The sequence below is a fragment of the Xyrauchen texanus genome, chromosome 32 (genome assembly GCF_025860055.1).
Source record: "Xyrauchen texanus isolate HMW12.3.18 chromosome 32, RBS_HiC_50CHRs, whole genome shotgun sequence".
Lineage (NCBI taxonomy): Eukaryota > Metazoa > Chordata > Actinopteri > Cypriniformes > Catostomidae > Xyrauchen > Xyrauchen texanus.
In genome coordinates, this window is record NC_068307.1 from 27,962,612 (window position 1) to 27,990,117 (window position 27,506).

The following is a 27,506-nucleotide window of genomic DNA, read 5'->3' on the forward strand; positions in this document are numbered from 1 at the left end:
ATGGAAACACTACATGAGTGTTGTTATGTCTGCATCGATATGCTATAATAACATATATTGTTCTGTTGTGTTTCAGAGTAAACACGAGGGGAAACCGGAGACACGTCTGCACTGTTTATAGACTGGTTTTTAATCGGCACATTGCAACATCAACCACCAACAGTACGGGGGTGCCCTCTAGTGGCCATCAGGTATTGTAACATTAACCCAAATACATTACATCTCTCCCTCCTTAATTCAGTCTACCCCGTGTTTTTCTTTTGAACATAATAACCTCCATTTCTTAAGGAATAACAGTTAGGAGTCCACAATTAGTAGACCACCCTCAAGCAATATTAAGTGACATGTCAACTCAACTACTCACTCACAAGTAACACTTTAAACACATTCAACTGTGTATAGAACCTTTACACATTTTATAGATCAAGTCTGTTAGGTGGTTTACGGGTTCTAGCAGGAAATCTTCTCACATTTGGGGAAGAAGCAGTAGCTGGCTCAACAAGCTTGGTTACCTGCTGATCTAAAGCATTTGGTTCGGTGTCATTGGATGTTAAAGGCAGTTCTTGCCCCTTAACCTCCAGTGTTTGTGATGTACTGTTCTCTGATGACAGTGGTTCTGTGGTTTCTGTAATTTCTGGGTGACAGTCTAACATTTGATCTGCATGTCTTTTCCAGCTTTGTGAACAGTCCACCTGAACCGTGTACGACACTGGTCCTGACTGAGAAGAAACAGTACCAGTTTTCCACTTCTCCTCTCCCCGTCGATAATCTCTGACCAGCACTGAATCACCCACCTTGAAGTCTCTGTGTTTGGCATGGAGCGCATGGTAAGAACATTGAACTTTTTGTGCTTGCTCCACAGTCAGTTTCACACTTGGTTTCAGTAGATCCAGCCGTGTTCTCAATCTGCGATGCAAGAATAACATAGCAGGTGTTTCTTTTGTCGTGCTATGTGGTGTATTCCTGTACTGTAACAAGAAAGAGTCTAATCTCTGCTGTAATGGTACTGGTTCTTTGAATGCTTTCAGTGAATGTTTAAAGGTCTGAACGAAACGCTCAGCCAGCCCATTGGTGGCTGGGTGAAACGGTGCAGAGCGAACGTGTTTAACACCATTTGTTTTCAGAAAACATCCAAACTCCTCTGAAGTAAATTGTGGGCCATTGTCACTAACTAGTGTTTCAGGTATACCGTAGCGACTGAATAACCCATGCAGCACTTGAATTGTCTTGGAAGTTGTCGAATCCATCACATGAACTTCTGGCCATTTTGAGTGTGCGTCAACAACTACCAGAAACATTCGTCCTTCAAATGGACCAGCAAAGTCAATGTGGATTCGGTGCCAAGGAGCTTCTGGCCATGCCCAGGGATGTAGAGGTGAGAGACATGGAGATTTTTGATTTTGTTGACAGGACATGCATGTCTTTGATTTTTCCTCAATTTGTGAGTCAATATTTGGCCACCAGATGTAGCTACGTGCTAGAGGCTTCATTTTCACTACACCTGGATGTCCTGTGTGTAAATCCTCCAACACTCGTTGTCTCAGATTTGATGGAACGATAACTCGTTGTCCCCACATCAGACAGTCCTGCATCAGAGAGAGTTCCTCCTTCCTTGTGAGGTATGGTTTTAGTACATTTTCTGAGTCTTTTGCAGATGGAAATGATCCAGTGGATACCATCTCCTTCACACCGACAGAGGATTGGGTCTGCTCTGGTTCCTTTACTGATGTCGCTGCTACACGCTGGAAGTGCATCCATTTTCTTAATGAGGTAAGCGTCCACTGCATCTTTCCTGTCTCTGTGTTGTACAGGCAGTGGCAATCGCGATAATGCATCTGCATTCCCATGGTCAGTAGCACTTCTATGTTGAATTGTGTAGTTATGTGCAGCCAGCAGAAGTGCCCACCTCTGAAGTCTTGCAGCAGCCATGGATGGAGTTGCTTTATTAGGATGGAGTATGGTGGTAAGTGGATCGATGGTCTGTTAATAATGTGAAGTGACGTCCATATAGATAAGTATGAAACTTCCTTACTCCAAAGATGATTCCTAAGCTTCACGCTCTAGTTACGCATAGTTTTGCTCAGGTTTACTCAGAGTTCGGACGCAAAGGCTATGGGTCTTTCCTGCCCATCCGGCATCCTGTGGGAAAGTACGGCTCCCACCCCGTACGGTGAAGCGTCACAGGCTAAACGAACTGGGAGTCTGGGATCATAATGTGTGAGTACACTGGGTGTTAACAGCTGTGTTTTAGCATCTTGAAACGCTTTCTCACACTCCGGCAACCACTTCCATTTTACATCCTTGTGTAACATTGCATTCAGGGGGTGAAGAACTGTGGCCATATTTGGCACAAATCTTGCATAATAATTAACCAGTCCCAAAAAAGATTGAAGTTGGTTAAAATTAACAGGAGCTGGTGCTTCGGCGATGGCATGCAGTTTGTCTGGGGACTTGTGAAGCCCTGATGCATCGATCACATGTCCCAAATACTCCAATGAAGTTTTGAAAAACTCACTCTTCTCTCTTTTCACACGAAGTCCGCATTTCTCCAGCCGACTCAACACAGCCTCCAGGTTAGCTAAGTGATGAGCAATGTCTTTTCCTGTGACCAGGATATCATCCAAAAAACAATGTACACCCGATAGTCCTTGTAACACTTGTTCCATGACACGTTGAAATATCGATGGAGCTGAAGTGATGCCGAACGGTAATCTGTTGTATACAAACATCCCCTTGTGGGTTGTGATGGTAAGATATTTACGTGAATCTTCATGCACAGGAACCTGCAAGTAGGCATGTGAAAGATCTAGTTTGCTAAATCTCTGTCCCCAGCCAGTGAAGCAAACAAATCTTCATTTCGGGTAATGGATAATGTTCTGCACACAGAGCTGGATTCACTGTTATTTTGAAATCGCCACAGATCCTAACATTGCCACCTTTTTTATTACAGGTACAATCGGGTTGCCCATTCACTGAATCGCACAGGTGAAATGATTCCTTGTTTCAGTAAGCTGATCGATTTCTTCTTCCACCTTAGGTCTGATGGCATACGGTACCACTCGAGCTTGGAAAAATCTTGGTTGGGTTCCGGTTTCAGACTTAAGGTAGCTGTATACTTATTGAATGTCCCTAGATCTTCTCTGAATACTTTGGCGTACCTTTTTAAAAGACTGTCAAATGTCCCTTCATTAACTTGATGCACTGCTCGTACAGTTTTGATCTCACGCCAATCTAGACGAATTCTGCGAAGCCATTCTCGTCCCAACAGAGGAGCTGCGTTTCCTGTAACAACATACAAGGGTAAGCGTACGCTTTGTCTGTTTAGCTTGACACGCACTTTGATGACGCCTTCTGGCGGAATGACTTCGCCTGTATACGTCTTGAGAACAACGTTCGTCCGGCGTAGTCGAACATGACTCAGTTTATCTCTGTACAGTTCACTTGAGATAATGGAAACCGCTGCGCCTGTATCCACTTCCATATCTATAACATTTCTCTTTGGACGATTCTGACGACAGAGACATGGCATTTACCTTCAATGAGTTGCTCAAGTGCTGTGATTCTCTAGATACAGCCTCCATTGACATCGCTATATCCACAGCCTTTTTATACGTGAGCTCTGATTCAGTCAATAGTTTCCTTTGTATTGACTCGCTACTCAGGCCACACACGAATCGGTCTCGCAGTGCGTCATTTAGATTGTCGCCAAACTCACAGTGCTCCGCCAGTTTCTTTAACACTGCCACGTATTGTGCGACACCTTCCCCCTCAGCTTGATTTCTTTTGTGAAATTTGAACCTCTCTGCAATCACAATGGGCCTGGGGGTAAAATGTGCTTGGAGGGTGTTCACAATCGCATCATATTCCATAGTCCCGGGCTTAACTGGTGCAATGAGACTACGCAAAAGTCCATAAGTCGACGCCCCCATTACACTGAGAAAAACTGGTACTCTTTTTTCTTCGCTAATGTCATTAGCCTCCACAAAGTGTTCAAAACGTTCAACATACGTAGGCCATTGCTCACTTGCCTCGTCGAATGCCTCGATCTGTCCGATGATCGTAGCCATCCTTTTCGCTCGACCGATGACTCGATAATTTGGCAGTGGGAACTTTATTCTCGTCGCCAATTTATGTTATGTCTGCATCGATATGCTATAATAACATATATTGTTCTGTTGTGTTTCAGAGTATACATGAGGGGAAACCGGAGACACGTCTGCATTGTTTATAGACTGGTTTTTAATCGGCACATTGCAGCATCAACAACCAACAGTACGGGGGTGCCCTCTAGTGGCCATCAGGTATTGTAACATCAACCCAAATACATTACAAGTGTGTGTGTGTGTGTGTGTGTGTGTGTGTGTGTGTGTGTGAGAGAGATTAATATCATGCTTTTATTAATATCCTTCAACAAGTTTATTTAGATAATGTACAGACGGAGGGAGATAGAAATCAAGACACGATGCAGTAATTATTTTTACTCTTATAATGTAGGCCTACACAAAGTTAATTAATAATAAATCAATAAATAAATGGGATAAATACAAATTAGACTCATCCAACGCGCAAGATTTGACATTAAGACAATTTTCTCCGTTGTGCTCGAGCAATTTGGATTCATAGATGTATTATCTTCTGAATTAACAGTGCCACCACTTGGTCATGTAACCACATTACTTCCATTGTATGACCATTGTGTAGACCCATAGTTCACTGCATCAATATTAACAAACATTCAATAGATAATAACCAACAATAAAACATTTTAAAATCTACCATGCCACATCTGGTTTATAATTTGATTTACGATTACGTTGATGTTAAATAACAAAACTGAATCAGCAGGTTCTCTTGTTTAATTTGATATAACATCCATACAATCTTTTTTACATGTTAAAAAGAGAAAATAGAAACAAAATGGCTGATCAGACTGGGTTGTAACATTACTTTACAATATAAGGCTACTTCTACTGGACAGACAAAGATTGTATAAATGGAACAGTGTATAGGCCTACATTTGCCACAGTCATGAGATGGACATCCACATTGTTAGCCAGTTTTTTATGTATTTCTATATTTTTTTTTTGTAGTTTTATTTGCCGTTTTGAATTCAAATGCTTCCTATATGTTTACAGTTTTGAATAAAAAAATTGTAAAATGAATGGCAGTGGTTTGGACTAGGAGTGGTGATGGGTGATGACATAATTATTTTGAACAATTACATTTGATAACCACAATAGATTCATGCACAACATTTTAAATGTGCAACAAGAGCATTCTTTGTACCTGACATTAATTTACACAGTTCGGGGATAAAATGTAAAATTCTAAACTAATTTAATTTGTAGCAGACAAATATGGAAACATTATATAAAGGTTTATGAGAGATAACACAAAAACACTGAGTTCCAGAATGAGTTAGAACACTCCCTGATCTCCACAACATATCTTTTTTCCAGTTAAAATTATACTCACAAGACTCAAGAAGGGCAAATGGAATCCATCCATGTTAGATTATCTTCTTAGATCCAACCATGGGGCCATCAAATTTTGAATACGATCGCTCCTTTTCACTCCCATATTCTCATTTGATTTGAATTCTAAATGTATTCAGTAATTTTCTTATTTAAATAGTGCAAATTTACAAAGAAAGATAACAATTCTGTTGCTTTTGCCTGAATAAATTGGACCAATGTCCTATGTCCAGATCTGCAGCTCTGTGGCATAGGCAAGCTTTCTCGGTATAAATCTCAAGGAATCTCAAATGCACTCAGCTTTCATAGAGACAGAGGTGGGGAGAATAGTGAGCAGGACTTTGTGGCACAGATTTAAGGTATTCCCTCAAGCTTGCATCATCTGACAACAGCACCAGGCTGTAAAGAAAACAAAGCAGCTCTAATACCTGCTATGCAGTAGGGTTCAGTGTGTGGCAGAAAGTTTGTGGTGGGCTAAATTTGAACATGTTTGATAATTCATTTTTAAGTTGCAAGTATGAATTTATGTTTAGTTTTGTTATGTTATATATTAATGTAAGAAAAGACATAAATATTCTGTGCATTTTTTATTTTTAAAATGATGCTTATTAACAACGTTAAATCTGTTTTCTGGTGTCGAAACGATTGCATTGAGCATGCAAACAGAGCAGAAAATCACCAAACCACCTTAACAGTAAGAGATGACCACAGCTCTAAATGTATTGATTCTGGGAGAGAGATACTGGAATGTTCCGTCCCACCAGTAAGTCGACTCCTCTATAAAAGCCTCCACCACAGCGGTATCTCTCTTTCTTTCTCTCTCGATCTACACCCAACCCAACCCACCACTTTGTCTCCTCCTCTGGATGGTGGATTCCTACAAAATAAATAAGTGATATGATGTCAAGAAAAATATGTGCATTGCGCACATACATATATATATATATATACATACACACACATTTATGTTGGTCAGCCATGAGAAATCTGCATTTGTATTTACAAAAATGTATCACATGCATTATTAATTCCCAAATACTAGCCAGAGATGCCAGTAGATGTACCGGCATACATGAATAATTTAGTTAGGTGACTATCCATCCACAATTGAAAGGGTTGCCATCCTTATACAAAACATGTTCACTATGTTTTAATATTGGGGAAAATTACCTATGATAGGCCTACTTTTTCCCTCAGGCATAATGATTTATTTTCTACTATACATAATGTGTATACTGTGTGTCTGTATGACATAGTAGTTAATAAAGTATGGAAGACCAGGGCTAGTTTTTGCGTCAAAAGTCTGCTGACAAAAGTGGTTATTTTCTCTATTTTTCTCCATTGTACGTTGGTTTCACACACTATTGTAACCGAGCGTTCACGTGGAGTTCGCCTAGATACTTAGAAATAAGAAAATAACAAACAACTGCAGCCAGAGTTTTAATTTGTGCTTCTTTCTTTATTAGATAACACACCAGTAGTGGAACAAACCGGACATAAGCACACAACAGAGCAACCATCCTCTGTGCGCATGCCCACTCACCATTTACAGCAAGCTCCGAGGGGATAATGTACAGCACACACAAACATATACACCATACAGTGTATAGGCACTCAATGTTACAACAATTAACTAAATCCAAAATTAAGTCTGTTACATATGCCCCCCCCCCCCTCTCAGAATGTACGTCCTCATTTCAAGAGCAATCAACTTGGTAAACATACATAAATACTCAAACGTATAAAATGAAACAGCAAGCTTAGTACAAGGCACCATACTTTTCTTTTTTTTTTCATAAACAAACTTCAAACAGCCCTGTGAATAGAACGAAGTACGAGTACAACTATGAGTATTTCAACACTCATAAACATGAGTTGCAGTTACCTTGATACACAACAAAGTCATTTAAATGGGAAGGAGGTTTTAAAATCCTCCCTGTCCTGCTCATGTTTGGTTTTAACCCCTTCAATGAACGCAATTTTTAAGGTGAAACACTCAGATCTTTCTGAGAATAAATGCACTCCTCTCCTCCAGATATATCTGACTCTAAGAAGGAGGATGTTGGCAGGGAGTCAGGAACATCGGACAATGTCTGGTTCTGAGACAGGGCAGAAACAGGCAACGTACAAGGCCGCACCCTATTATAATGCACTACCTGTGCTCTCTCATCGGAGTCCAAAGGATTGACGATAAGTTAATTCGATAAGTCAGTCCCAGTTCTCCACACGAATCCATGACTTGTACAATTTTATAAGTCCCTTCCAATGGGATGCAGTTTCATGCGGCTCTCCACTGGGTTGTTCAGCCACACCATGGCAACCTGTCATCCGTGAGTCCAGAGCATGGGCGGGTAACAGTACATCAACGGGGACCCTTGCTTCCCGTCGGTGGGTCAAAAAGTATGTTGTGAAATGAGTGCTGGAGTGAAGCGATGTGTTGTAAGCAAAAGCCACCAGCTTCACATAATCATCCCATTCCCCTCCATAAGTTAGCATAGTCTTAGCCAATTGATCAGTCAGAGTCCTATTAAAGAGCTCGACCATACCATCTGACTTTGGGTGGTAGGGAGTTGTATGTGTCTTTTTAATGTTCAGCAGAAGGCAAAGGCTCTGAATCACCTCTGCCTCAAACTGACGACACTGGTCCGAATGTAAAGTCTCAGGAATGCCATGAATCAATACGTAGTCCTCAAATAGGCAATGCGCCACTGTCTAAGCAGTTTGATTAGGCAACGCATACACATTGGCAAATTTGGTAAAGTAGTCCTCAATGACTAGCACATACCGATTTCCTTTTGTGGTCGTAGGCAGCTCCAAGATGTCCATAGCCACGCTCTCAAATGGCTGAACTGCCTGGGACTCACCCATAGGTGCTCGGTGGACTGGAACAGGACCTTGACGAGTCTGACATGCCCTACACTGCTCACACCATGCTTTGATGTATCTATACATGGAAGGCCAGTAACAGAATTGTCTCGCCCGTTCCCACACACGCTCAGAGGAGAAATGGGCAGAGGCTGGGGCCCCATGTAGTTGCAAAAGAATGTCTTAAATCAAAACAGAGGGAACAACAATTTGGACTATAGGGTCACATGTGAGAGAACAGATGATAGAGGGGCACAACAGTCCATCAATAATTGAGAGATGATTAAACTCATTCCAAAACTTTCTTAAACATTCTTAACCGTCTACTGGATGGCCTTTGTGATTGCTCAACCCAGCTCACAACAGTTTTAATATCAGGATTAGCCTGCTGCATAGCCCTAACATCAGATATATTATGTGATAAAGCCTTCAGAGAAAACGTGGTTTATAAATTGTCAGGTAAGTTTGCAGCAGTTACTTCCCCTGCAAATCAGCAACCTCAGGAGGAACATGGAATGCCAGTTTTTGGTTGATTTGAACTCACCACATTCACTTTCAATACCTCTTTAACACCAGACTCCACCTCACTCAGGTCAGGTGATACAGGACGACGAGACACATCCGCGTTCATGTGCTGACGTCCATCTTTATGCACAATGATCCAATTCAGCAGATCAAGCTCCATAATCCACCTTCCTCTCCTTCCTGTTGGGTCGTCCTCAATAGACATACAGCGAAGCGCCAATAACGGTCGATGGTCGGTGATAATGGTAAATGAAGCAAGTCCAATGTAATGTCTGAACTCTCTTACTGCCCACACAATGGCCCACAGCTCACGATCAAAGGTGGACCAACACCTCTGTGTGGAGTTTGTAAGGCGGGTGCCAGCAAGTCTGGGCTACTCCTCGAGAAAACAAAAGGCTCTCATGAGAATTAATATTTGAACTCTCTCTTGCATATGTAACAGCAACATCTGAGACGCAGCAAACAGTGCAGCTCGCACCTCAATTCTACAGTCTCACCATCTCCCCCTCACTTAAAGCTCACTAAAAACCTATGCAATGTTAAGTGTGTACAAAAAGTAAATATACATGTTTGGTATCATTTAAAGTGTCTCAGTGCACCTGGTAAACTGGTCTCATTCTCCCAGCCATAATGAAAAGCTAAAAGAAGTTATAAAATATGAGAAATGTGGTGTGCCCCTTAAAGGTGTGCCCTCCCTCCATAAAACTACCTCCTTTATGTAAATCTACAGGAATCAAGAACCAATTTAATTACAAATTCTGATCCCACAGTTTTGAACCCCTCAATAGGGGACCAAAATCTAATTATAATGACAGACACCACCATTTGGTAAGCATACTGAATTATCTGGGTTTATAAGGAAAATGGGCAAAAGGTTCGGGAAGTCTGTAGGTAGACTTCCCACACGATCGCTGTGTGTAGTTCTCGTTGCCAGGTAAATATTTCTATAAATTCTTCGATTTCTGAATTGTTGTTATTATATTTGATTGATCGATGATTTCACTCTATGAATTGGATTTAGAATTATTGTTCTATTTAACTGGTCAATAAATTGTAAACATTTGATTTTATTCTAACTGACTCTGAAATTGTTTTCCCAAGCAGATTAAACGATTCGTATGTTACCGCAAGTCTGCGTCAGAATAGTGACGACTAATATTTGGCATCAATTCAAGTGTAATTTGTTTGCAAAGAGAAAAAGGGAATTTCCGTTTAGAACAGCAAATACTGCTTGACCAATCTAAATTCGGGTGTGTCTTACCTCTGTTTTGACTTGATGTTTCTCCAGATAAGTCTACGTGGGAAACAATGCATGGCCAATCCAAAGCTATTACAAGAGAAGTTATGTTGGTCAACTTACATCTGTAATAGTGGCCGTGACCTCTACTGAAGAAAACGTTAAGTTAAATTCAAGTGTATGCAATTCCGTTGGGGTTATACTGAAGTATCTTTGATTGTGTAAACGTGAATGCGACCGATCTTAGGTATATAGCAGTTACCTCTGTTTGATGATCCATAGCTGATGAGCTTGTGAGCGTGAGACCCGCATAAAAGAGAAAACATGCAAGGATCTCAAAGCGACATAGTTTCCTAGTCTGAATGGGTAAAATATAATTAAAGAGTTAAAAAGAATTATCAAACATTCGCTCACTTTTAATGATGCCCAGATATCATTAAAACCTTTTTCATTTATGGAGTCAGATGAAATAACGAGGTAATACATAAGAGAAAATGTATTTTATTTAATCTTGTTGTCTTACGTAAAAGACAGTAACGCACAGAGACATTCACCCGTATTATTGGAGACCGCCATTGGACCGATAAACAGGCTTACAAGTTCAATGCCCTGCTGGCATAAGCAACCACATGTTCAAGACCATCTCTATTCTGAGCAAGCACCGCACCGACGGCCAAGTTGGAGGCGTCAGTATGTATTTTAAAAGGCATGTTGAAGTCAGGCAATATTACTATTGGATCAGATGAAAACACTCCTCTCAGAAAGTTGAACGACTTGTCACATTCAGCAGTCCTCACAAAGGTCACATTCAGCAGTCCTCACAAAGACCACATTCTTTCCAACAAGCTGGTTCAATGGAGCAGCATAATTTGAAAAGTCTTTGACAAATCTTCTATAATAAGAACATAGTCCCACAAATGCCCTGACCTCTGAAGGAGACCGGGGAACTGGCCAGTTTTGAACTTTCTCTGTGTTCCTGGGATCAGGCTGAAGGCCCTTTTGAGAAATTACATGGCCCAGAAAGACTACATGATCTCTGGCAAGGTGGCATTTTTTTGGGTTCAGTCTCAGATTGGATTCTCGAAAACACTTCCTGCAGGCTAGACAGATGTTCATCAAATGTTTTGTTGAAAATCAAAATATCATCAAGATATACCATGCTGATTTGCCACGGGAGTCCTCTGAGGACCAGTTCCATTAGACGTTGAAATGTGGCAGGGGAGTTTGAGAGGCCCATTGGCATGGATCGCCACTGATAGAGCCCCCATCCAGTCGTAAATGCCTTTTCTCCTTTGTCCTCTTCAGAAACTTCCACCTGCCAGTAGCCGTTATAAAAATTGAATGTGCTAAACCACGCAGTGCCTGCCAACGCATCCAATGTATCATCCACATGGGGCAAAGGATGAGAATCATTTACAGTCACACTGTTCAAGCGTCTGTAGTCGATACAGAAATGCCAGGAGCCACATTTCTTTTTCACCAAAACGACCGGTGACCCCAAGGGCTGCAGCTCTTCTCAATGACACCATCAACTAGTAGACTGACTACTTGTCTCTCTATCTCGGCACGTTTTTCGGGGCACACACACGATATGCCCGCTGTTTGATAGGTATCTGTTCACTGGTTCTGATGTCATGTTTAACTAGATTACATTTACCATCATTCTGCATGGAGGAACTGAAGATGTCATTGTATTCCAACAGCAATGCAGATAGTGCAGCTCTCTCTGATTCCGAAATAGGCAACTCATCCAGCAATACAGGAGGTGCTACTCTAGAAGATGTTTCTGCCGCTATATTAACTGGAGCATGAATTAACTGAATGTCCGAGTCATCAACTGAATAAAACTCACCCAGGTGCATACTTTCTTTTAACGAAATGTCCTGTCCGAGGCTTTTGTCAGTCCATTGTGAACAGTGGTTACCATGTGAGCCACCACTAGACTGGAAGAATCTGTCACATTGGGTTCCAAATAGCCAACAAATTCATTCGACAAATGAGCCGCATTAGGTGGACCCACTTTAACTGGTACAACTGACTTGCAGAGGGGCGGTAAGTATATTGTGGTGGCCAGAGACATGTTGCAGCACCTAGGAACAAAGTCTTTGCCTGTAAGAAGAGGCATAGAGATCTCCCACAGTTGTAACTTTGCCCGGCTAAGGTCTAGTAAGGCATGATTTCTCAACAGAAAGTCCCACCCCAACAACACAGGCTGTGTGGTTTCTCTCACCACATGAAATACATGCTGCCATGACTCAGTTCCGAGCTGAAATGTTATGGTGATGGTGCCCAATGTATCTAGCATCTGTCCATTCACGGCACGGGCTGCCACATAGTCCTTCTTCAGTGGGCGATTACGAAGTGCTGGAATAGACATGCAGAGATCTGCACAAATGAGAGACACACTGGAACCAGAGTCCACTAACATTTGAACCTCCACACCTATCACATACGACACAAGCTGTTCCTTGTCAGTGTTCGTGATCTCATTAATGTCTTTTAAAAATGAATTACTGTCATTAGTGTCATCCATTTGAGGGCCCACGGGCAACACAGCTGATGTTTGGGCCGCGACATCAGCTACAGTCCGCTTCCCGGCCCATTGCATCGTTCCCCTGCACTAGGAGACATGAAACGCACTCTGCAATTCCTAGAGTCCTCCTCATAGCTGTTCAGACTTCGAGGACCGGGGCTGGGGCTGCGTCTTGTAGAAAATTTACTAGAGTATGAGTCTTTATAACCACGAAAATCCGTACCTGACTTATGCTCATCATTGTGTTGGAACAATTCCCTCTCAGGTGAATGGCCCCTCCGTGCACTGTCAAAGACACGTGACTGGCATCCACGGCCCCCACAGCAGCATTGGCACATTCCACTAGACTGAGAGCAGCTTCCGTCCCACTCATACATTGCTTTAGGAATCACTTTCGCTTTCAGTACTTGGTTCTCATCACACAAACTTCTCATATCCCTCATTTCTTCTGCCAATCTATCCACTGCTCTGTACAGTCCAACATTGTCCATTCCAGAGTGAACAGCAGCCACTGCCCCTCCATCACTATTACCGTGAGCAGCATTAACAGCCATGTAATCAGTTTTTATCACATCTCTAGCATTCTCGCACCGACAAGCAATTATCACAGCCTCCTCTAAATCGGTTGCTCCTTGTTCAAGGCATTTTGTTCTTGAGCACAGGATCCAGACCAGCCATGAAACGGCGAAACTTTTCGTCCTGTTGAGCCTTATCACCATATTCAGGAAAAGCTTAGTCGACCAACCTGCTGGTTTCAGCTGCATACACCTCCAAACTTTCCCGCGGCGCATGAGAGCGGGCCGATGCCCGCCCTCATGCACCGCGGGAAAGTTTGGATAGGCTAGCTCTGAAAGATCCATAAACTGTCTTTGCCCGAACGCCTCCTTGAGTCTTTCTTTCATAACTGTGTAATCTGCCTGAACATTATCAGGAAAACGGTCCCACAGAAGAAATGCTGCATTGCTCAAACGTGTCGGTAGAATTCTTGCCAGCTCATAATTGTAATAAGCAGCGCCGTCATTCTCTGCAAGCGCCCTGACCACGACCTCGAACTGACGCGCCCAGCATATAAAACTGTGCTTCTCATCACCGGAGAACAGCTCAATTCACACTTGTCTGTTGCTCTTGTCACGTTCCCGTCTTGGATGGAAGTCATACTCGTCCTTACACCACATGATGACCGCCACGCGATGAACTCGCACGCGCTAACTATCTACGAACTTGTAATACTAAGCTTATCAGTTAAACACCCGCCGCAACACTGTAACAGGCAAACGCAAATAAACCAAAACCGCTGCCACCAATGTAACCGAGTGTTCGTGAGGAGTTCGCCTAGATACTTAGAAATAAGAAAATGACAAACGACTGCAGCCAGAGCTTTAATTCGTGCTTCTTTCTTTATTAGCTTACACACCAGTAGTGGAACAAACCGGAACATAAGCACACAACAGAACAACAACCATCTGTGCACATGCCCACTCACCATTAACGGCAAGCCACAAAGGGATACTGTACTGCACACACACACATATACACTATAGTGTATAGGCACTCAATGTTACAACAATGAACTAAATCCAAAATTATTTTGGTTTCACTATTGTCTGAAAAAGATGAAGGTAGATCTTACCCAAAAGGTTAAACAGCATTTACAAGACTAAAGTGTTATTTTCATAAATTTCAGGTTGGGGCTGGTTTTCACAGGTATGTATATGTGTTGGAATCAAAGGTGCAGATTTAGGTAGGAACTGTAGGGACCTGTCCCTATCAACTTTCAGAAAATCGGAAATGACCAACATTTGGGCAATCCTACCACTTAGAAAAAACTTAAACTTTATACTTTGTTTTTAATTTTCATAATATTAAAGTTTCTCAGTATCATTATTTATGTGTAAATTATTGTCAGACCTCTTCTAATGCAGCACATAAACGGGAGTTGTCACAAAGCACCGGTTCCTTTTGTCAGCGCTGTTCAGGATGGACCAATCACAGTTGTATGTGATTTTTACAGTTTAAATATTTTTGTTTAATAATTTTCTGGAGATTACACTGACAGATTTCTGTTTTATTTACAATCCTTGGAATTAATAGATTAATAGATAACACTTTTTATATACAAATATTTCCTGTGCAAGTCAAAAAAGCATCCTACGGTTTTGTGATGAATCAGGACGAGATGGATTCAAATGCAGAAGAGGTTTTTAATGACAGACTTAATACAGTGGGCAAATCCAGAGAAGCGTCGTAAAAACAGGATACAGGTCAAGAGCCAGGCGATCAGGTAAAATAAACAAACAGGCGGAACAGGGCTGGGAAAACAAACACAAGAGAAAACAGAGCTAGAACTATCAGAGTATACAGGAGCTGGTAAGGAAAGCTAACGTGCAAACAATAACCAACAAACTAAAGGTGAACTGGGCAGGTATAAATAGAGTCCCAAAACAGCGCAGGTGAAACTAATATTCTGGGGATTGTGAGCGAGTGTGGGAACTAGAAGACGTGGGGTGGATTGTGGAACTGGATTCTATGACAGTACTTCCCCCTCTTCTGCGGGCGGCTCCAGACGACCGCGCTTGGTGACGAGGAGTTCGACCCCTAGGAAGCGGTGCAGGTCGATCCGGATGCTGAAGGTGGAAATTTTCTTTCAGCTCACGGTCTAAGATGTCCCTCGACAGCACCCAAGATTGCTCCTCGGGTCCATAGCCCTCCCAGTCTACCAAGTACTGCAACTGGCCGCCGCGACATCTGGAGTCTAGCAGAGCCTGGACAGCATAGGCTGGTTGACCACCTATGTCTAGTGGAGGAGGTGGTATCTGAGGGGCCGTAGGCGGAACCATCGGGCTGTAGAACACTGGCTTGAGCAGGGACTTGCGTGCAACTTTGGGCCCAGGCATCCACGGCAGGAACATCACTGGGCTCGGCCTCCCACGGGAACAGAGGTGGTTGATATCCCAGGACACATTGAAACGGGGTGATTGGGTGGATGAACTGACAAGAGAGTTTTGGGCGTACTCAGCCCAAGGGAGGTATGTATTCCAGGTAGTCTGGTTCTGTGAGCAATGGGCTCTGAGATACTTGCCGATTTCTTGGTTCAGCCGTTCTGTTTTACCGTTAGTTTGTGGGTGGTATCCAGAGGAGAACTTGAGTTGGATTCCCAGTCGATCACAAAAGGCGCACCAGAATCTGGACGTGAACTGGGTTCCCCTGTCGGAAGTAATCTCTTCTGGAATGCCAAAATTTCAGAAAATATGGTTAACTATAATATCTGCAAGTTGGGTGGCGTTGGGTAGTCCGGACAAAGGAACTAAATGGATCATTTTGGAGAATCTGTCGATAACTACTAGGATGGTAGTGCAATTGTCTGAAGGCGGCAAATCAGTGATGAAGTCCATGGAGATGAGTCCTAACCGGCCTGGATGAAGTCCATGGAGATGAGTCCTAGGAATGGGTAATGGCTGAAGGAGTCCAGCTGGCAGGCTGCGAGGCGTTTTGGATTGGGCACAGATAGGACAAGATAGAATATAGTCACGAACATCGTCAGCCACAGAGGGCCACCAGAATTTTCTAGAGAGCAGTTCTAGAGTACGAGTGATACCCGGATGACCAGAACAAAGCGATGTATGCACCCATTGCATCAACTGGGGACGAACCACTGCTGGCACATACGTCTTGTCCGGGGGAGTCTGAGGTGGTGCCGGTTCATTCCTTTGGGCACGTTGTATAGTCTCCAATAGTTCCCATCTAACTGGGGCCACTAGGCACGAAGCAGAAAGGATGGTGTCAGGCTCTGTAGGTTGGGAGTCATTGTAATAAAGCCTGGAGAGGGCATCGGCCTTGGTATTCTTAGACCCTGGGCGGTAGGTGACTGAAAAGTTGAAACGAGCAAAGAACATTGCCCATCGGGCCTGTCTGGAGTTTAACCTTTTAGCAGAGCGAAGATATTACAGGTTCTTGTGATAGGTAAATACGACAAAAGGATACCTAGAGCCCTCCAACCAATGACGCCACACTTCTAAGGCCAACTTGATGGCCAGCAGCTCTCGGTTACCAACATCATAATTTTGTTCGGGGGGAGACAGCTTACGGGAGTAAAATGCACAGGGGTATAATTTTGCAGGTTCACCGTGCCTTTGTGAGAGGACGGCTCCCACACCAGATTCTGAGGCATCGACCTCTACAACGAAGGGTTGAGAAGGATCAGGCTGTTTCAACACCGGGGAACAAGTAAATGCATCCTTGAGGGCCTGAAAAGACTGTTGGGCTGATGGGATCCACAATAAAGTTTTGGGTTTACCTCATGTCAGAGTTGTGAGGGGCGCGGCTATCGTTCCGAAGTTTCTGATGAAACATCTATAGTAGTTAGCAAACCCCAGGAAACGTTGAAGCTCCTTCAGCGTTTTGGGTTCAGGCCAGGACTGGACCGCTGAGACCTTGTTGGTCTCCATTTTCATGGTGCCGGCAGACAAGACATAGCCCAGAAAAGAGACAGATGAACGATGAAACTCACATTTTTCAGCTTTGACGAACAAGGAATGTTCCCTGAGCCTTTGTAGCACCCGAGACACATGATCCATGTGTTCAGACAGGTTAGAGGAGAAAATTAGTAGGTCATCAATGTATATGATTAGGAACCGATCGATCATGTCTCGAAAAATCTCATTCATGAAGGATTGGAATACTGAGGGGGCGTTAGCGAGGCCATATGGCATAACCAAGTATTCATAGTGCCCCCTGGTGGTGACGAAAGCAGTTTTCCATTCGTCTCCTTCCCTGACGCGAATGAGGTTGTAAGCACTCCTGAGGTCAAGTTTGGAAAAAATCCGGGCCTTACTGACAAGTTCTAGTGTCGGGTGGATAAGAGGCAAGGGATACGTGAATTTCACCGTGACATCATTCAAAGCGCGGAAGTCAATACAAGGACGGAGACCGCCGTCCTTTTTCTCTACAAAGAAAAACCCTGATGCTACAGGGGAAGTTGAAGGACGAATCATACCAAGGTTTAGTGCCTCATCAATGTAGTCCTCCATCGCCTTAGATTCTGGGAGCGACAAGGGATACACTCTGCTTTTAGGGAGAGAAGCCCCCGGAAGAAGATCAATGGCACAATCCCAGCTACGATGTGGAGGAAGGGCAACCGGAGTTTTAGCAAAAACATCAGCATATGCAGAATACTCAGAGGGGACGGATACAGGAAACTTAATTTCTGGACTTTCCACAGAGGTTGAACGAACAGGTAAACCCAGACAGTGTGAGAAGCAGTAATCATTCCAGCTTGACAGCTCCCCCGTGCGCCAGGAAATATGGGGGTCATGGAGGTTAAGCCAAGGATGGCCTAAAACTACAGAGTCTCTGGGTGAACGAACAACAAAAAACTTAATAATTTCCTCATGAAAAAGGCCCATCTGGAGCGTCAGAGGTACAGTTCGGTGGGTGACGAACCCGGATCCAAGTGGCGCTCCATCCAATGCATTAACTTTAAGGGGCGGCTCAACTGAACAGAGGGGAATACCTAGACTCTGAACCAAATGTTCATCAATGAAATTCCCGGCCGCTCCAGAATCGACTAAGGTTGGAGTAGAGAAACAGACATTGTTAACTGACAACATGACAGGAAGCGTAACTTGCTTTTGAGTAATGCCCAAAATGACAGAGGTTCTGACCTGGCTCATGGAGGACGAAGACTGGGGTCGCAGAGGGCATGAAACAATACGATGTCCTGGCTGACCGCAGTATAAGCACAGGTGCTGCGTTAAACGTCTCCTTCACTCAGCGGGAGTTAGTGGGGAGCGACCAAGTTGCATGGGTTCAAGTTGAGCAACATTTTCCACAGGTGAGGCTTGTAACGGGTAAGGGCGTATGGTTCGTTTGGAACTGCTAGAAGAATGTCTGTATGTGCGATCACGCAACAGGTTATCAACCGAGATGGAAAGCTGGATATACTCCTCCAAATTCAACGACTCTCCGCGGCAGGCTAGTTCCATTTGTAACTGCGGTTTTAAACCACGGCGATAATCAGTTAATAGCGCTGGTTCGCTCGATCCGCTCCCTGCGGAAAGGGTGCGAAAGTCTAAAGCATAGTCAGCTGCTGTACGTGACCCCTGCTCGATATCCAAAAGGCGACTACCTATATCTCTCCCGGCTGCCGGGTGATCGAATACCCTGGCAATTTGGTCACAGAATTGAACATACGAGGATAGAACAGGGCTATTAGCCATCCATAGAGCAGTGGCCCACTGTCTAGCTCTGCCAACAAGCAGGGAGATCATAAAATGAACCTTCTCACTGTCCGAACGTAGATGGGGATGATATTGCAGAAAGACGCTACACTGCATAAGAAAGCCCCGGCAATTATCTGAAGAGCCATCAAACCTCTCAGGAGGTAAAAAACTAGCAGCGCTCGGCAACGTGTCAGGAATTTCTACAGGTACCGGGACAGGTGCGGGTTGAACAGGAGCGGAGGGTTGAACCGGGTTTAATTGATCAGATAAAGCACATACCGTCTGTAATATCTCCTGGATCTGCTGTCCTTGAGCGGTCAATGCCTGGTCATGCCTTCCAACTATAGATCCTTGAGCTGAAATCGCTGCACACATCCGTTCAAGGGAGCCCTGTAGGTTTTCCGCTGAATCCATGATAGTTGGTTGGTTATTCTGTGATGAATCAGGATGAGTTGGATTAAAATGCAGAGGTTTTTAATGACAGACTTAATACAGAGGGCAAATCCAGAGAAGCGTCGTAAAAACAGGATACAGGTCAAGAGCCAGGCGATCAGGTAAAATAAACAAACAGGCGGAACAGGGCTGGGAAAACAAACACGAGAGAAAACAGAGCTAGAACTATCAGAGTATACAGGAGCTGGTAAGGAAAGCTAACGTGCAAACAATAACCAACAAACTAAAGGTGAACTGGGCAGGTATAAATAGAGTCCCAAAACAGTGCAGGTGAAACTAATATTCTGGGGATTGTGAGCGAGTGTGGGAACTGGAAGACGTGGGGTGGATTGTGGAACTGGATTCTATGACAGGTTTGCATAGACCATTGGAGGATTCTGATTTTAGGGCCGATAAAGGACCCTCTTGAGGAAGACACCTTTGTTGTTAACATTTTTATTGATTATTAATTAACACAGAAAAAACAACACATATATATATATATATATATATATATATATATATATATATATATATATATATATATATATATATATATATATATATATATATATATATGCAGGTGCTGGTCATATACAGGTAAAACTCGAAAAATTAGAATATCGTGCAAAAGTTCATTAATTTCAGTAATTCAACTTAAAAGGTGAAACTAATATATTATATAGACTCATTACAAGCAAAGTAAGATATTTCAAGCCTTTATTTGATATAATTTTGATGATTATGGCTTATGAAAACCCCAAATTCAGAATCTCAGAAAATTAGAATATTGTGAAAAGGTTCAGTATTGTAGGCTCAAAGTGTCACACTCTAATCAGCTAATTAATCCAAAACACCTGCAAAGGGTTCCTGAGCCTTTAAATGGTCTCTCAGTCTGGTTCAGTTGAATTCACAATCATGGGGAAGACTGCTGACTTGACAGCTGTCCAAAAGACGACCATTGACACCTTGCACAAGGAGGGCAAGACACAAAAGGTCATTGCTAAAGAGGCTGGCTGTTCACAGAGCTCTGTGTCCAAGCACATTATTAGAGAGGCGAAGAAGGAAAAGATGTTGTAGAAAAAAGTGTACAAGCAATAGGGATAACCGCACCCTGGAGAGGATTGTGAAACAAAAACCATTCCAAAATGGTGGACAGATTCACAAAGAGTGGACTGCAGCTGGAGTCAGTGCTTCAAGAACCACCACGCACAGACGTATGCAAGACATGGGTTTCAGCTGTCGCATTTCTTGTGTCAAGCCACTCTTGAACAAGACACAGCGTCAGAACACAAAAAGGACTGGACTGCTGCTGAGTGGTCCAAAGTTATGTTCTCTGATGAAAGTAAATTTTGCATTTCCTTTGGAAATCAAGGTCCCAAAGTCTGGAGGAAGAGAGGAGCGGCACAGAATCCATGTTGCTTGAAGTCCAGTGTAAAGTTTCCACAGTCAGTGATGTTTGGAGTGCCATGTCATCTGCTGGTGTTGGTCCACTGTGTTTTCTGAGGTCCAAGGTCAACGCAGCCGTCTATCTATTAATCTATTAATTCCAAGGATTGTAAATATGTCATCTGCTAGTGATTTTCATTAGTTGTCAGTTTTAATCATCACAATTAAATTAAATAAACATTTAAAATATATCAGTCTGTGTGTAATAAATGAATATAATATCCAAGTTTCACTTTTTGAATGGAATTACTGAAATCAACTTTTTGATGATATTCTAATTACAGGTGAAACTCGAAAATTTGAATATCGTGCAAAAGTTCATTAATTTCAGTAATTCAACTTAAAAGGTGAAACTAATATATTATATAGACTCATTACAAGCAAAGTAAGATATTTCAAGCCTTTATTTGATATAATTTTTATGATTATGGCTTATGAAAACCCCAAATTCAGAATCTCAGAAAATTAGAATATTGTGAAAAGGTTCAGTATTGTAGGCTTAAAGTGTCACACTCTAATCAGCTAATTAATCCAAAACACCTGCAAAGGGTTCCTGAGCCTTTAAATGGTCTCTCAGTCTGGTTCAGTTGAATTCACAATCATGGGGAAGACTGCTGACCTGACAGTTGTGCAGAAAACCATCATTGACACCCTCCACAAGGAGGGAAAGCCTCAAAAGGTAATTGCAAAAGAAGTTGGATGTTCTCAAAGTGCTGTATCAAAGCACATTAATATAAAGTTAAGTGGAAGGGAAAAGTGTGGAAGAAAAAGGTGCACAAGCAGCAGGGATGACCGTAGCTTGGAGAGGATTGTCAGGAAAAGGCCATTCAAATGTGTGGGGGAGCTTCACAAGGAGTGGACTGAGGCTTCAAATGTCGTATTCCTCTTGTCAAGCTGCTCCTGAACAACAAACAACGTCAGAAGCGTCTTACCTGGGCTAAAGAAAAAAGAACTGGTCTGTTGCTCAGTGGTCCAAAGTCCTCTTTTCTGATGAGAGCAAATTTTGCATCTCATTTGGAAACCAAGGTCCCAGAGTCTGGAGGAAGAATGGAGAGGCACACAATCCAAGATGCTTGAAGTCCAGTGTGAAGTTTCCACAGTCTGTGTTGGTTTGGGGAGCCATGTCATTGGCTGGTGTTGGTCCACTGTGCTTTATTAAGTCCAGAGTCAACGCAGCCGTCTACCGGGACATTTTAGAGCATTTCATGCTTCCTTCAGCAGACAAGCTTTATGGAGATGCTGACTTCATTTTCCAGCAGGACTTGGCACCTGCCCACACTGCCAAAAGTACCAAAACCTGGTTCAATGACCATGGTATTACTGTGCTTGATTGGCCAGCAAACTCGCCTGACCTGAACCCCATAGAGAATCTATGGGGCATTGCCAAGAGAAAGATGAGAGACATGAGACCAAACAATGCAGAAGAGCTGAAGGCCGCTATTGAAGCATCTTGGTCTTCCATAACACCTCAGCAGTGCCACAGGCTGATAGCATCCATGCCATGCCGCATTGAGGCAGTAATTAATGCAAAAGGGGCCCAAACCAAGTACTGAGTACATATGCATGATTATACTTTTCAGAGGGCCGACACTTCTGTATTTAAAATCCTTTTTTTTTATTGATTTCATGTAATATTCTAATTTTCTGAGATTCTGAATTTGGGGTTTTCATAAGCTGTAAGCCATAATCATCAAAATTATATCAAATAAAGGCTTGAAATATCTTACTTTGCTTGTACTGAGTCTATATAATATATTAGTTTCACCTTTTAAGTTGAATTACTGAAATTAATGAACTTTTGCACGATATTCTAATTTTTCGAGTTTCACCTGTATCAGTCTATGTGGAATGAATGTATACATTATCCAAGTTTCACTTTTTGAATGGAATTACTGAAATAAATCAACTTTTTGATGATATTCTAATTATATGACCAGCACCTGTAGTGAATCAATCACTTTTAACATTAAATCCCCCACTATATCCCCTCCCCTATCAAACTCCCACCCCACCCTGACCCTAAAATTTAAAAAAGAAAATACAATAATCAAGTATAATAAAAAATAAAACTAAACTCTAAATTACTCCCTCCAATGCCTCTCCTTGAGATTCCCCCAAAAATGCTAAGTAATTGCCCCATTTCTTATTGAAAAAATCCCTAACTCCCATCCTTCCTCTTGACCCCTCCTCAAAGGCAGCCACCCTCCCAATCTCCGTGCACCACTCAGGGAATGAGGGTGCTCCATCCGACTTCCATCCCCTCAAATTAACCTGCCCACCAATCATCACACTGGTCAAAACCCAATTTTGTATGTACTTATTCTTCAATTTTATGACCTCCCCATCTCCCAAAATACAGAGTCTCGGGCAGAACGAGACCAGTGTTCAAAACATCTTATACAAAATTTGCACATTCAGCCAGAATTCTTGGATCTTACGACACCCCCAAAAAACATGGGTGTGTCAATCAGAAGATGGAGACATCGCCAGCAGTGTCCTTAAGACAAAGCCTATACAATTTAGAAGGCCTCCATTAAAATCTGTGTAAACTCTTAAATTGCATAAGGCGAACCCTTGCATCTCTAGATGCAGACTTGATGTTTTTTAGAATCCTAGCTCACACTCCCTCCTCCATTACAAGAGGAAGACACCATTGAATTTGAAAGACTGTGTGTCTTGGGGATTAAAGTTGCAGGATTTTAAGATGCTAGTATAACCGTGCAGAGAACTGATTAAAAATATCAGTGCGAAAATGGCACGTGGCGCCAGGCAAGGTTTGGACTTGTGAACGACAAGCTCTGTGCACTTTGCTGGTTTTAACACTATTATTGTCATAAACCGGTGAGATTCGATACACTATGTTCCTTAACTGTTCTAGGAAGACAATATGTCAAAGAATTCAAAATCCTTGAGCTCTGGAGTCATTAAAAGACACTTACCTGCTAATGCTGACACCCCTGACAAGACCGTGGTCCAGGGAGCAGATTTGGCCAGTGAAGTGCGGGAAATTCTGAGAGAATTGTTGAACTTGTGTCATGGAAAATCATGATGAATCTCTCTAAGTTGTAAGAAAACTCTCGGAGTCTTGAGTTCCAGATGCCAAAGTTGTAGTTTATTGAACACCAAAAAACACGTGACCGGTCAGCTGTCCGTTCTGGCCTTATTCTTCTAAGTTCTCAGTTATATACCTTTTGTTTATCTTTTACCCATTATCTCTGACCAATGGGATTATTGCCCCCATCTCTTTCCCTCGCCACCAATAAGTTTTATTTCCTTTGTTAATTAAATATTGGTGGAAAATCCCCCATCTATCTATTTTTAAAAAACATACATCAGCTGGTAACTTCACACATTTTGAACATATATTATAGTTCATGGTAAGAACACTTTAACTTAGAAACATTTGTGTAAGAGAAAACAACCTTGTCCTCACCATATACCTTTTACAATAAAGCGGTCTTGTTTGCTCATACACATTATCAAAAGAAAACACCAGCTGTACAGATATCATACATTCAGCTCATTAGGACAAGACACCATTCATATAATAACCTTAAAAGTATCTTTGAAAAGATACATGCCAGCATGAAGGAAACACACCAAGGACTCATATCAGAATACTATTGATTAACAGAAACACATTTTGTTTTTGAAGGTTTTTTAAAGGGATTTTAAGGTATACACCTGTTGTTCAAGGATATTAACCAACATCAACCATTATTTGTGTTCTCTGCAGCATCAACACTTTTAGTAACCTCATATGCTCTCTCCTGGGTCACACAAAGGCCTGGAAACTTATATAAGTATTTTGCTATATAAAAACATACTAGAATATTGAAAAATATACTATACTTGTCGGCAGTGCTGACTTGGAGGATCTTGCTGTAATACATAGATCGATCACTGCCATGGAGACGAAATTCACTGAGGTGGTTACAAGAGTGGGGGAAGTCGAGAAATGGATCGATTATCTGGAGTCATCGGAGAGGGAATTAGCCGCTAATCAGCTAGCGACAAAGGTGGATTTGGAGTGCGTCTGGGATTCTCCCTCGAGGACATGGAAAACCATAACTGGTGGAATAACGTCCATATTGTTGGAATTCATGAGTGATTAGAGTCTTGACATAGCAGGCCATAAGCTGGAAATCAAACAAACTCACAGGGTTCTGGCTCGGCAATCCACTGAGGGAGACAGGCCCAAATCAAAATCATAATTTTCTTGTTCCCAGACTTTGCGAATTTGACAAGAGAGAAACATGCTCAATTCAAGGAATTCTTATCAATGGAAGGTTACTTTTGCACTTGTAACGGTGGCGGCCCCTGTTCTAATTTTAAATAACAAAATTCGGGTGCCAGACAGGTTTAGGCCTGTCAAAAATGGATATCTCGCGCCAGATAGCTCTAAAAGCCACCAATTACATGAAATAAAACAATAACCAAATAGTGTAACAAAGCATAAGTGTATTTAAATAAAGAAAACAGTAAACAAAAAGGCAAGGAGTCAAAGACTCAAACAAAATACCAACAATAATCAAATACATAAAACCCAACAGAACACATAATATAAATACAACCCCACAATAATTATTAAAGTGTGTGTGTGTGTGTGTGTGTGTGTGTGTGTGTGTGTGTGTGTGTGTGTGTGTGTGTGTGTGTGTGTGTGTAAATGTATGCGAGAGAGTTAAGGCAGGAGTTTGTGGATGGTGCACGCTGGTTTCCGGAGAGTTTTGCATGTACCTGTTTGGTGACTGTGGGCAATGCTGCAGGACACAGAGCGAGAGTCCAACACAAGGGAATAAAGGCAAGTCAGAAGAAATCAAGGTATTTCCTGTTGCTTCCACAATAGACCTTTATTTCACCGTCACACTATGAACGTGGAGCTCTTCGGCAGTTGCAGATCCTACAAACCCATGCCACTCCACTCTCACTGAAGTGCTAACAACGGCTATGAAGAGAATCCAGGCCTCACTCTCTGGTGATAAGCACTGTTAGATTTCTCCCCCTGTGGTTTCGGCCTCTCTTCTCCGATCGCGTCCCTATTCCACATCACAGTACGCAAAACAAACTTTCTCCTTCCTCAGCTTGGCACACCTTAACTTCCCATTAAACCAGTCTCATAATCTCTCTTTTTCTTTTTGGGCTTCAACAACCATCTTCCTGGTTACATTTATAGTTGCCTTATTGTTGTCACCTGGCACACTAACAAGCAGCCATTTTAGTTTGTGGTGGTGGTGGATCCTTAAAGGGGCAGTGCGACGTTCTGCTCTGCCACACACTGATGTTCATGGCCAAAATGAGAATAGATGCTAAGAATGGCTGTAAAACATTCACATGTCCACAGCAAGCATTGTCCTTCATAAAGTCAAAGGAGTAAGTTAGTTTCGTTGTAGCCATGTGGGCCTGACTCACTGAACATTCACTTGACTGTTTGAGGATCTGAGTGCCTCTTGTTTCTTTGTGTGCTGGTTCCACCTAGAGGCTGGAGTTTGTTTTGTGGAATAACACTCCTTCAGTGTTGTGGATGAATCTGCACGTTCTTTGTGCTTATACCTCCAATTGGCTGGAGTTTGTTTTGTGGAGTATTTCTTGCAGACATTGGAGTGATTAGGTCATTTGTTGCACTTATGTAGCAGTCGAATGGGCTGGCTCACTGAACATTTGTTTGAATGTCCCAGGAAAATGAGCGGCTTTTAAAAATATTTGTATTATTATTAATTCATTAATTTATGTATTTATTTATTTATTTTTAATGCTGGTTCCGCCTAGTGGCAGGAGTTTGTTTTGTGGAGGAACACATCTTCGGGACAGTTATATGGATGAATCTGCACATTCTTAGTGTTTAGTGTCTCACAAAGTGTCTCACAAAAATCTGTAAAGAAACAGCAGACTTGAGCATTCCTAAGGCAAAGTTGTCACGGGTGGTCTCGTAGGCATACATGGACTGTTTGAATTCAGAGGATGGACGCCAGTTGGCACTGTCGTGCGTGGGGTTAATGCGCACATTTGTCTTTTTTCTTTTTGTTTGTTCTGGGGAAAGTTTGGGGTTTGATTGTTGCTCTAATGTTGGAATGTGGTCTTTATAATTTTGTTTTAGAGACACAATCAATATTTTCTCATATGTCAAAATGTCAAATGTTAATGTGAGTGGATTGTCTCTCTCTCTCCACGTGGAATGTGAATGGGTTGGGGCACCCCATAAAAAGAAGGGAGGTTTTTTCTCTTCCTAAGCAAAAGAAATATGATATAGTGTTGATCATAGTGAAGGACTTCCTGTTGCCGACAGCACACTGCACGAGAGTTTGTTTGTAGCCTGCTTAGGCTGCTTAGCATTGCTTATTCTTATTCTCAAACGTTCATCGTTATATTCATCGTTATATCCTTTGTCGTATTATCGCGTTTCAGCTTTTTCAGGTTTTATCTGCATGTATTTTACCTGTTGCTGCTGGCACTTAGCTAGAGTCTGTGTCTGTAGCCTGCTAGTTTTTTTAGCATCGCTTATATATCTGTTTTCAGCCTTTAATCCTTAACATCTGCCATTTTTAAGCGTGCATCGGGTTTCCCTCAAATTATTCTCTTATTGCGATTAAACTGCTTGCATTTTTTCAGGGCTCACCTGTTTTTTTTTTCTCCTCTGCGGTACACAGATTATTGCATCGATCTCAAAGCACCGCTTATCAAGAACAACCACCACCAACAACAAACAATTTTGTGAGGGATTCACGTCAATCTCAAACCCTCACCGCTCAGGAACAACTAACAACAAACAATTTGCG

General features: G+C 42.3%; 1 long non-coding RNA gene across 1 annotated transcript; it reads left to right on the top strand.

The window, feature by feature from the left end:
• Positions 1–84: 84 nt before the first annotated feature.
• Positions 85–27,506, top strand: LOC127626364 (uncharacterized). Its single transcript, XR_007968441.1, has 4 exons — positions 85–191; positions 676–827; positions 4,187–4,301; positions 27,378–27,506. It is a non-coding gene; the product is annotated as an uncharacterized LOC127626364 (long non-coding RNA).